Genomic DNA, 11,193 nt, shown 5'->3' with positions numbered 1-11,193 from the left:
GAACATATGTCAGGATTACATGCCCGTTGATGTACAGATATTGATGTGACCTGAGACACGTGTTTTAATGAGAAAAGGCATGGACAAACAGGACATCAGAGGGAAACAGGATCTTACACGGGTGATCAATTATTCACTGAACCACCCGTGTTACAAATGGAGAGACCACAGCACCTCTCATCTACCATTCTGTCTTTCTGTGGTCAGTTCCATTTTTAGACCTACACAATTAAAGACCTTGGACCTGAATAAATCAAATTTATTTATATAGCCCTTCGTACATCAGCTGATATCTCAAAGTGCTGTACAGAAACACAGCCTAAAACCCCAAACAGCAAGCAATGCAGGTGTAGAAGCACGGTGGCTAGGAAAAACTCCCTAGAAAGGCCGAAACCTGGAGAGGAACCAGGCTATGTGGGGTGGCCAGTCCTCTTCTGGCTGTGCCGGGTGGAGATTATAACAGAACATGGCCAAGATGTTCAAATGTTCATAAATGACCAGCATGGTCGTGTAATAATAAGGCAGAACAGTTGAAACTGGAGCAGCAGCACGGTCAGATGGACTGGGGACAGTAAGGAGTCATCATGTCAGGTAGTCCTGGGGCATGGTCCTAGGGCTCAGGTCCTCCGAGAAAGAGAGAATTAGAGAGAGCATACTTAGATTCACACAGGACACCGAATAGGACAGGAGAAGTACTCCAGATATAACAAACTGACCCTAGCCCCCCGACACAAACTACTGCAGCATAAATACTGGAGGCTGAGACAGGAGGGGTCAGGAGACACTGTGGCCCCATCCGAGGACACCCCCGGACAGGGCCAAACAGGAAGGATATAACCCCACCCACTTTGCCAAAGCACAGCCCCCACACCACTAGAGGGATATCTTCAACCACCAACTTACCATCCTGAGACAAGGCTGAGTATAGCCCACAAAGATCTCCGCCATGGCACAACCCAAGGGGGGGCGCCAACCCAGACAGGATGACCACATCAGTGAATCAACCCACTCAGGTGACGCACCCCTTCCAGGGACGGCATGAGAGAGCCCCAGTAAGCCAGTGACTCAGGCCCTGTAATAGGGTTAGAGGCAGAGAATCCCAGTGGAAAGAGGGGAACCGGCCAGGCAGAGACAGCAAGGGCGGTTCGTTGCTCCAGAGCCTTTCCGTTCACCTTCCCACTCCTGGGCCAGACTACACTCAATCTTATGACCCACTGAAGAGATGAGTCTTCAGTAAAGACTTAAAGGTTGAGACCAAGTTTGCATCTCTGACATGGGTAGGCAGACCATTCCATAAAAATGGAGCTCTATAGGAGAAATCCCTGCTTAAAGTTGACGCTGGTCTAAGGTCAGTTTTTGGGGGGTTCAGAGGTGAGTCAGCGGGACAGGAGAGGTGCCGTGGCAGCCCCCAGTTTATACTCTGATGGATAAAAAGCATTATGTAATGTAAACCAACGTGTACAAGCCTTATCAACAACCTGTGCCAGCCAAAGTATTTTTAAATACAACAGCTAACAGTTTCTAATCTTCACTCAAAGATCAAATGTGTGATGGAGTTTTACACCATAAGGATTGAGAGTCCAACTCAATGATGGTTGTTGTTCTGACAAACCCAGTATTAATATTAATTCAAGATATGGAAAACTACAGCAAAGGCAATATAAAACAGAAGTTAATCATCTACAGAATAGCATTAATCATAAACATTGCACATTATTTAGATTTAAATTACAGGGAATAATAACTGCTTCAATAGCACTTCATATACACAAAAGTGTCTAGCTATGTGAGAAGCCATGTTCCACACAAGGACGTATTAACAACAGTAAAGCATGTGAAACCTGTGAAGACTTAAGGGTGTTCCAAGACACTAAAGGTTGTTTCGCCTGGAGCACAGGGACACAGAGGAGCCATCCCAAAGAGTAAATACTGGGTAGAGAGGCTCAGCGAATGTGGTACGGAAGGTGTACAGGTGGGTCAATCCAGCAGAGACAACTCTGTAGAAGGAGAGTGCCAGCCAGCCAGTCAAGATACACCCCTACTCTTTTAGAGAGAGAGGAGGGGACATGTATGCCAGTCTTCAGTTGACAGTGTAGATTTTCCAGTCCAGCAGAGAGCAGCTTAACTCCTGAGTCCTGCAGGTCATTGTGACTCAGGTCCAGCTCTCTCAGGTGTGAGGAGTTTGAGCTGAGAGCTGAGGCCAACGCTTCACAGCATCTCTCTGTGATGTAGCATTGATTCAGCCTAAAATACAAAATAGTTGATGGAATGTTTTTCACTGTTAAAATGACCATGATATTGTAAAAATAATGATCTATCCCAGAACGGAATGAATATTGACTGTAGTATCTGTAGTTTACAGTGTGGATTCCCAAGTCCGACACAAAGCAGCTTCACTCCTGAATCCAGCAGGTTATTGTGACTCAGGTCCAGCTCTCTCAGGTGAGGAGTTTGAGTTGAGGTCAACTCTTCACAGCATCTCTTACACTGATTCAGCCTAAAATACAAAATAGTGTTGAAGAACAAACACATTGGGTTACTCAATCTGAGCAAGTATCATTTCATATTCTGTGATTTTGATCTGGTATTAACAGAGCTTTTTCTGGATGCTTTGACTACTGGCAGCAGCCTTAGAAGACCCTCCTCTGATGTGGAGTATTTCCTCAGGTCAAACACATCTAGCTCCCCTTCTGAAGAAAGCAACACAAACAACAGAGCTGACCACTGTGCAGGTGAGAGTTTGCCTTCTGAGAGACTTCCTGATCTCAGGTAGCATTGGATCTCTTCCCCTAGAGAATAGTCATTCAGCTCATTTAGACAGTGGAACAGATTGATGCACCTATCTGGAGAGAGATTCTTTCTGATGTACTTGACTGTTCCCTCCATGCTGGTTGAGCTGCTTCCTGATTCTGTCAGTAGACCGTGTAGGATAGTCTGATTAGACTCCAGCGAGAGGCCAAGAAGGAAGCAGAGGAACAGGTCCATATCTCCATTCTCACTCTGTAAGGCCTGATCAACTGCACTCCGGTGTAAGTCAGTCAAGTTTTGTGTCCAAATGATGATTTTCTGAGTTTACTGGATTAGGATCTCTGTAACTCCTCTCTGAAGATCTGTGTGCACAATCCTGAGTAGACTGATGCTTCTCTGATATCAATTCCACACTCATTTAGATCTTCCTCGTAGAATATTAGATTGCCTTTCTCTAGTTGCTGGAATGCCAGTTTTCCCAGCGACAGGATGCTCTCCCTCATCCACAGAGGATCTCCACTTCGCTCTCCAACGTACTTCTGATTCCACTGTTTGGTCTGAAAAATCAGGAAGTGCGTGCACATTTGAGTCAGAGTTTTGGGGATGTCCGCACTCACTGCTTCATCCAAAATTCTCTCTAGAACTGTGGCAGAGATCCAACATAACACTGGTATGTGGCACATGATAAAAAGGCTCCTTGATGACTTCATGTGTGTGATGACTCTATTGGCCAGGTTCTCATCATTGATTCTCTTCCGGAAGTACTCCTCCTTCTGAGGGTTGTTGAATCCTCATACCTCTGTCAGCAGGTCAATATACTGAGAATGGATCTGATTGGCTGCTACAGGTCAGGAGGTTATCCAGATAAGAGCAAAAGGAAGCAGATTCCCCTTGATGAGGTTTGTAAGCAGCACATCTACCGAAGTGGACTCTGTGACGTCACAACAGCTCTTATTGTTCTGGAAGTCTAGAAGAAGTCTGCACTCATTCAGACCATCAAAGACAAACAAAACGTTGCACTTGTCATAGTCAGAGGAATCAACGTTTTTCATCCCCATGATAAAATGACCAAGAAGCTCATTCAAACTGTGCTTGTTTCCTTTCATCAAATTCAGCTCCCGAAAAGGGAACGGGAATACTAACTGGATGTCTTTATTTGCTTTTCCTTCAGCCCAGTCCAGAATGAACTTCTGCACAGAGAATGTTTTTCCAATGCCAGCTACTCCCTTGGTCATCACACTTATGATTGGTGTGTCTTGTCCGGATAACGATTTAAAGATGTTGTTGTATTTGATTGGTGACTCTTGTGTTGCTGGATGTTTTCTCGATCTGTCTCACTTCATGTTCACTGTTGACCTCTCCACTTTCACCCTCTGTGATGTAGAGGTCTGTGTAGATCTGGTTGAGACGTCTTGTTGGATTTCCTTGGTCCCCAATTCGCTCAAATTCATGTTGAAACTTCTTCTTCGAGGTAGATTTGAGTTTCTCGCCAGACCATAGCAAGCTCATCTGAATAACCAAACAAGTCATAAAACATTTAGGCTACATGTCAAAAGATATTTTTTATGGTGGTTAAGGCTGCCCCAATCACAGATATATAGCGACTGTTAGTAACTCTTCTCATCTGTGTAACCACATGGACAAGGTCAGGTGTTCCCAAACTGGTTTGCACCATGGACAAGGAACAAGACTGGTCACTCTTCATGGATATACCACTGGGTACAGGGGAGTCTGGTCTCTCCTGCTGGACCCTGTTAACCACCAGAAAAGACATCTTCAATCAGGAGACAGTAGACTTACTTTTTAAATGGGTCTGTGTTAGTTAGTATGTCAACATTTTGAGAGACAACCTGGTCCTGAAGCACTTACCTTTGGTTAGTTTGAAAAGGTCCTTCTCTGAATTCTATAGGTTCTCTAATGGACTGGTTACTCTTCATGGACACACAGCTAGGTACAGGGGAGTTGGATTGATCCCTGTCAAAAGCATAATATCGACATCTGTTCAGCAATCAAGCTACAAAATATCAATAAAATAAAAACGAGAAAATACAGGCTATTCAAATGTTTCCAAACAAAACTAGTTACCTATTTTTAGGAGTGAATGGTCCCTGTCTAATCTCTATAGGTTCTCTCTATAGGTTCCCTCTTCATGGACACACAGCTGGGTACAGGTGAGTCTGGTCTCTCTGGTTGGATTTTGCTTTGATACAATATAGAAACACTATTGATCACAAATGTATTTCCCATGATGATAAATAGTGAAGGATATGGTACTTGGGGATGTTATCAATACATAGAAAACATGCTATAAACTCAATTGAATCCAGCACAATCAAAAACACTCCTCTCACCCCATGTGTTCATCAGAGTTGTTCTCCCCAGAAATACTTTGGAGGCAGGGCTTCTCTCCTCTCCTCCCCCAGAGAGACTCCTGCGATTACCAGCCTACAGTAACCACGAGTACAAACATGAAGACTTAAAAGTGAATGACTAGTTTACCAGAAAGTTAACCTGCAGACATATTTCACTCCTTCAGCAAAAAGTGACACTGAAGTTCGCCGTTTGTTTATTTGCACCATATTTGCTTATCAAATATGGTGCAAATGGGGTGGCAGGTAGCCTATTGGTTAGAGCGTTGGGCCAGTAACCGAAAGGTTGCTAGATCGAATCCCTGAGCTGACAAGGTAAAAATCTGTCGTTCTGCACCTGAACAAGGCAGTTAACCCACTGTTCCTAGGCTGTCATTGTAAATAAGAATTTGTTCTTAACAGACTTGCCTAGTTAAATAAAGGAAAAATAATAATAAATTCAAGCAGTTGATTTCTCAGTGAGAGACCGTATCTTGTTCACCAACAAGTTTGTCAACATTCCATTCAGTGCCATCATTAGTAAGCATTAAAAAAAACAGAGGACACCATGAGGAAATGTAAGTCTAGTTTCCTTGAATTTACCTTGAACCCCATCCCCCACTCTCAAGAAGACATATTACCATATTTATGTACTGGTAGAAATCTAAGTGCAAATTCATAATAGCATTTTTAGACAGAGCATGATTGCTTTGTGTGGTTGTTTGTAGGCCTATGCCATCAAACAATGATAAGTACTAAATCTCCAGATTCTTGTCTTGGCATTTACATTAAGACTAGCCTGACCTTTAACCCTTGTATAAGGTGCCTAACCTGTGAATCAGTCACTAATATGTAGACAAAAACAACCACATGGACAAGGTCAGGTGTTCCCAAACTGGTTTGCACCATGGACCCCTTTTGTGATAGCAAATTCATCAGGGACACCCTCATAATATCAGAACACAACTCCTACTTTAGCGTGAGATAAAAAGCAGTTTTACTGTGACTTCTGCGGTGCACGTCCGGACATATCAAGTGTTGTCAAATGTTGCAGTTTTAAAGCCAATTTCCTGAAATTGTATTCATTTGCCTTGGGAAGAGAACATTTTGCAGTTTTAAACCTAATTTCTTGCAATTCTAAACATTTTGCCATGGGCAGAATTTTTTTTTTGTTCAAAATAACCTTTTGTGTGATTACAAGAAAAATGTTGTGTATGGAGTACTGTGAATGTCAATATCCCATGAGCCAGGCTTATGTTGTGCATGTACAGTGCTTTGGAATGTATTCAGACCCCTTGACTTTTTAAAAATTTTGTTATGTTACAGCCTTATTCTAAAATGGATTAAATACACATATTACCCCATTATGAAAAAGCGAAAAAAAAATGTTTTTTTAGAAATGTTTGCTAATTTATTAAAAATGAAAAACACTAATATTTCAATTCTATAAATACTCAGACCCTTTGCTATGAGACTCGAAATTGACTTCAGGTGCATCCTGTTTCCATTGATCATCCTTGAGATGTTTCTACAACTTGATTGGTGTGGTAAATTCAATTGATTGGATATGATTTGGAAAAGCACACACCTGTCTATATAAGGTCCCACAGTTGACAGTGCATGTCAGGCCAAAAACCAAGCCATGAGGTCGAAGGAATTGCCTGTAGAGCTCCGGGACAGGATTGTGTTGAGGCAAAGATCTGGGGAAGGGTAGCAAAACATGTCTGCAGCATTGAAGGTCCAACAACCCTAAGCACACAGCCAAGACAACGCAGGAGTGGCTTCGGGACAAGTCTCTGCATGTCCTTGAGTGGCCCAGCCAGAGCTTGAACTCGATCGAACATATCTGGAAAGACCTGAAAATAGCTGAGCAGCGATGCTTGTCATCAGACCTGACAGAGCTTTAGAGGATCTGCAGAGAAGAATGGGAGAATCTCCCCAAATACAGGTGTGTCAAGCTTGTAACGGCATACCCAATAAGACTCACGACTGTAATCGCTGCCAAAGGTGCTTCAGCAAAGTACTGAGTAAAGGTCTGAATAACTATGGAAATGTGATATTTCAGTTTTTTTATGTGTAATACATTTGCAAACATTTCTAAAAACCTGTTTTTGCTTTGTCATTATGGGGTATTGTGTATAGATTGATGGGGGGGGTTAAAATTAATTTTAGAATAACGCTGTACCGTAACAAAATGTGGAAAATGTCAAGGGGTCTGAATACTTTCCGAATGCACTCTAAAGCCCTTTTGTTGGCCGGCAGAACAATGTCCCCCCAAAAATAAAAATACAATTATAATTGGGGTTGGCTCATTCATCACTAAACCCACTGATGCCAACTACTTTAATGATTGGCAAGGTTAGCTCACTTAGGCATAACATGCCAACAACACATTCTGAACCCACACAACCATGCAAAACTGACCACATTATGAAAGACAAGTATTGTCATTTAGAATTCAGGAAAGTGAGTGTGGAAGAGGTGAAACATTTATTGTTGTCTATCAACAATAACAAGCCACCTAGGTTTGACAACTTGGATGGAAAATGACTGAGGATGATAGCAGATGATATTGTCACTCCTATTTGCCATCTCTTTAATCTAAGCCTACAGGAAAGTTTGTGCCCTCAGGCCTGAAGGGAAGCAAAAGTCATTCTTCTACCCAATAATAGCAAAGGACCCTTTACTGTCTTGAACAGCTGACCAATCAGCCTGTTACCAACCTTTAGTAAACTGTGGAAAAAAATGTGTTTGACCAAATGCAATGTTTTTTCACAGTAAAAAAATTAACAGATTTTCAGCATGCTTATAGGGAAGGGCATTCAACATGCACATCAACATGTACAGTACTTACACAAATGACTGATTGCCTGAAAAAATGTATAATAAAAAGATTGTGGAAGCGATTGTGTTTGACTTCAGTGTAGATTTTGGCATTATCGATCCTAATCTGCTGCTGGAAAAAATGTATGTGTTATGGCTTTACTTCCCCTGCTATATTGTGGATTGAGAGTTACAGAGGGTATTCTTTAATGGAAGACTCTCCAACATAATCCAGGTAGAGTCAGGCATTCCCCAGGGCAGATGTCTAAGCTCCTTACTTTTTTCAATTTTTACTAATGACCTGCCACTGGCTCTGAGTAAAGCCTGTGGGTCTATGTATGCTGATGACTCAACACTATACATGTCAGCTACCACAGCAAGTGAAATCACTGCAACACCAAAGAGCTGCAGTCAGTTTCAGAATGGGTGGCAAGATTTACACTGAAGAAAAATATAAGCAGCATGTAAAGTGTTGGTCCCATGTTTCATGAGCTGAAATAAAAGATTCCAGAAATGTTCCATATGCACAAAAAGCTTATTTGTCTCAACTTTTGCATATATATAGATGCATATCTACATTCTCAGTCATGTGAAATCCATAGATTAGGGCCTAATGAATTGATTTGACTGATTTCCTCATATGAACTGTCACTCAGTAAAATCTTTTAAATTGTTACATATTAAGTTTATATTTTTGTTCAGTATAGTTGGTCCTAATTGTTTCAAAAACTAAAAGCATTGTATTTGGGCCAAATCATTCACTAAAACATTAAACCTCAAATAAATCTAGTAATTAATCATGTGGAAATTGAGCAAATTGAGGAAACTGAACTTCTTGGCATAACCATGGATTGTAAACTGCCATGGTCAGATGCAACAGTAGCGAAGATGGGGAAAGGTTTGTCCATAATAAAGCGCTACTCTGCCTTCTTAATAACGCTATCAACAAGGCAGGTCCTAAAGCCCTTAGTTTTGTCGCACCTGGACTACTGTCCAATCGTGGGGTCAGGTGCCACAAAGAGGGATTTAGGAAAATTCCAATTGGCCCAGAACAGGGCAGCACGGCTGGCCCTAAAATGTACAGGGAGAGCTAAAATTATCAATCTCTCCTGGCTCAAAGTAGAGGAGAGATTGACTTCATCACTACTTGTATTTGTGAGATGTTTTGACATGTTGAATGCACCGAGTTGTCTGTTTAAACTTCTAAATCAGCTCAGACACCCAGGCATACCCCACAAGACATGCCACCAGAGGTCTCTTCACTGTCCAAGTCCAGAACAGACTATGGGAGGCGCACAGTGCTACATAGAGCCATGACTACACAGAACTCTATACCACATTAAGTAACTAATGCAAGCAGTAAAATCATTAAAAAATATATTTAAAAAATTATGGAAGAGCGGGACTGAAACAACACAAACATAGGCACATACACATGCATATAAACACATGAAAACATATGCACTATACACACATGTACACATGGATTTTGTGTTGTAAATATGTGGTGGTAGAGTAACATTAGTGGCCTGAGGGAACACACTTAATGTGTTGTGAAATCGGTTATGAATGTATTGTAATGTTTTTAAATTGTGTAACTGCCTTAGTTTTGTTGGACCCCAGGAAGAGTAGTTGGGAATCCATAATAAATACAAATACAACCCCTCTGAATCAGAGGTGCGGGTGCTGCCTTAATCTACGTTCACGTCATCGGCGCCAGAGGAGCAGTTGTTGTTGGGGGTTAACTGCCCTACTCAAGGGAAGAATGGCAGATGCATCAGATTTTTTGCTGTAGGTAAAGAGGATCTAGCCTCCGACCAACAAAGACTTGAATTCTTATATTTCTCCAGCGAGTCAGCCAGCTCCTTCTGGTTCATGTTCCTCAGAATGTGCAGTGTGGTCTTCAGAGCCCCTTCTCTGGCACTGCTCTCCTGCTTCTCATTCTCAGTATGTTTATCTGTGTAATATTTACAAAGAATCCTCTGGAACCTCTTCAATTCATTCTTCACAAAAGAGATGACATTGCATTCAAGCAATTGCAACAAACAATTCAAAATGACATAGAGTACTAAGTCAAAACAGTCTTGGAGGTAAGAATCGAGGTTTCGAAGCCATTTTCCAGCACAAGCAAATTAAGACAACCCACCTTAAATATGGAAAACAGGTCCATTTCATGACTTGGGGCAGACTGACCATTTGGAATTTATGACTCTGACTTCTCATATTGGTCTCTGGGTACTCTGTGTAGGAACAAGGCAAGTACCGTTGCTAAGCTTTTTTATCTCTGGAAATCACACTCAGATTTCTTAAAATGACAACAATACTTTTTACTCTTGTTTTGGAGGAAAGTCTCCAGTCCGGAATTCTACAGGCTCTCTCTTTGACTGGTCACTCTTCATGGATATACCACTGGGTACAGGGGAGTCTGGTCTCTCCTGCTGGACCCTGTTAACCACCAGAAAAGACATCTTCAATCAGGAGACAGTAGACTTACTTTTTAAATGGGTCTGTGTTAGTTAGTATGTCAACATTTTGAGAGACAACCTGGAGCACTGAAGCACTTACCTTTGGTTAGTTTGAAAAGTTCCTTCTCTGAATTCTATAGGTTCTCTAATGGACTGGTTACTCTTCATGGACACACAGCTAGGTACAGGGGAGTTGGATTGATCCCTGTCAAAAGCATAATATCGACATCTGTTCAGCAATCAAGCTACAAAATATCAATAAAATAAAAACGAGAAAATACAGGCTATTCAAATGTTTCCAAACAAAACTAGTTACCTATTTTTAGGAGTGAATGGTCCCTGTCTAATCTCTATAGGTTCTCTCTATAGGTTCCTCTTCATGGACACACAGCTGGGTACAGGTGAGTCTGGTCTCTCTGGTTGGATTTTGCTTTGATACAATATAGAAACACTATTGATCACAAATGTATTTCCCATGATGATAAATAGTGAAGGATATGGTACTTGGGGATGTTATCAATACATAGAAAACATGCTATAAACTCAATTGAATCCAGCACAATCAAAAACACTCCTCTCACCCCATGTGTTCATCAGAGTTGTTCTCCCCAGAAATACTTTGGAGGCAGGGCTTCTCTCCTCTCCTCCCCCAGAGAGACTCCTGCGATTACCAGCCTACAGTAACCACGAGTACAAACATGAAGACTTAAAAGTGAATGACTAGTTTACCAGACATACAAACAAAAACGTACTGTCTACCACCCTGCTGTGCTCTCCATTATGTCCCTGTCACAAAGTGAGAATTATGT

At 41.7% G+C, this 11,193-nt stretch overlaps 2 long non-coding RNA genes across 2 annotated transcripts; both read right to left on the bottom strand.

The window, feature by feature from the left end:
* Window positions 1-1,219: 1,219 nt before the first annotated feature.
* Window positions 1,220-6,307, bottom strand: LOC112258414. The gene is made up of 4 exons (XR_006084065.1): window positions 5,100-6,307; window positions 4,834-4,948; window positions 4,618-4,722; window positions 1,220-4,499 (listed from the first exon to the last, which is right to left on the bottom strand). It is a non-coding gene; the product is annotated as an uncharacterized LOC112258414 (long non-coding RNA).
* A 3,224-nt stretch (window positions 6,308-9,531) lies between these two features.
* Window positions 9,532-10,758, bottom strand: LOC121847486. The gene is made up of 3 exons (XR_006084341.1): window positions 10,701-10,758; window positions 10,485-10,589; window positions 9,532-10,364 (listed from the first exon to the last, which is right to left on the bottom strand). It is a non-coding gene; the product is annotated as an uncharacterized LOC121847486 (long non-coding RNA).
* Window positions 10,759-11,193: the final 435 nt, after the last annotated feature.

The sequence above is a fragment of the Oncorhynchus tshawytscha genome, linkage group LG01 (assembly GCF_018296145.1).
Source record: "Oncorhynchus tshawytscha isolate Ot180627B linkage group LG01, Otsh_v2.0, whole genome shotgun sequence".
Lineage (NCBI taxonomy): Eukaryota > Metazoa > Chordata > Actinopteri > Salmoniformes > Salmonidae > Oncorhynchus > Oncorhynchus tshawytscha.
This window is presented reverse-complemented; position numbering and strand designations above follow the sequence as displayed.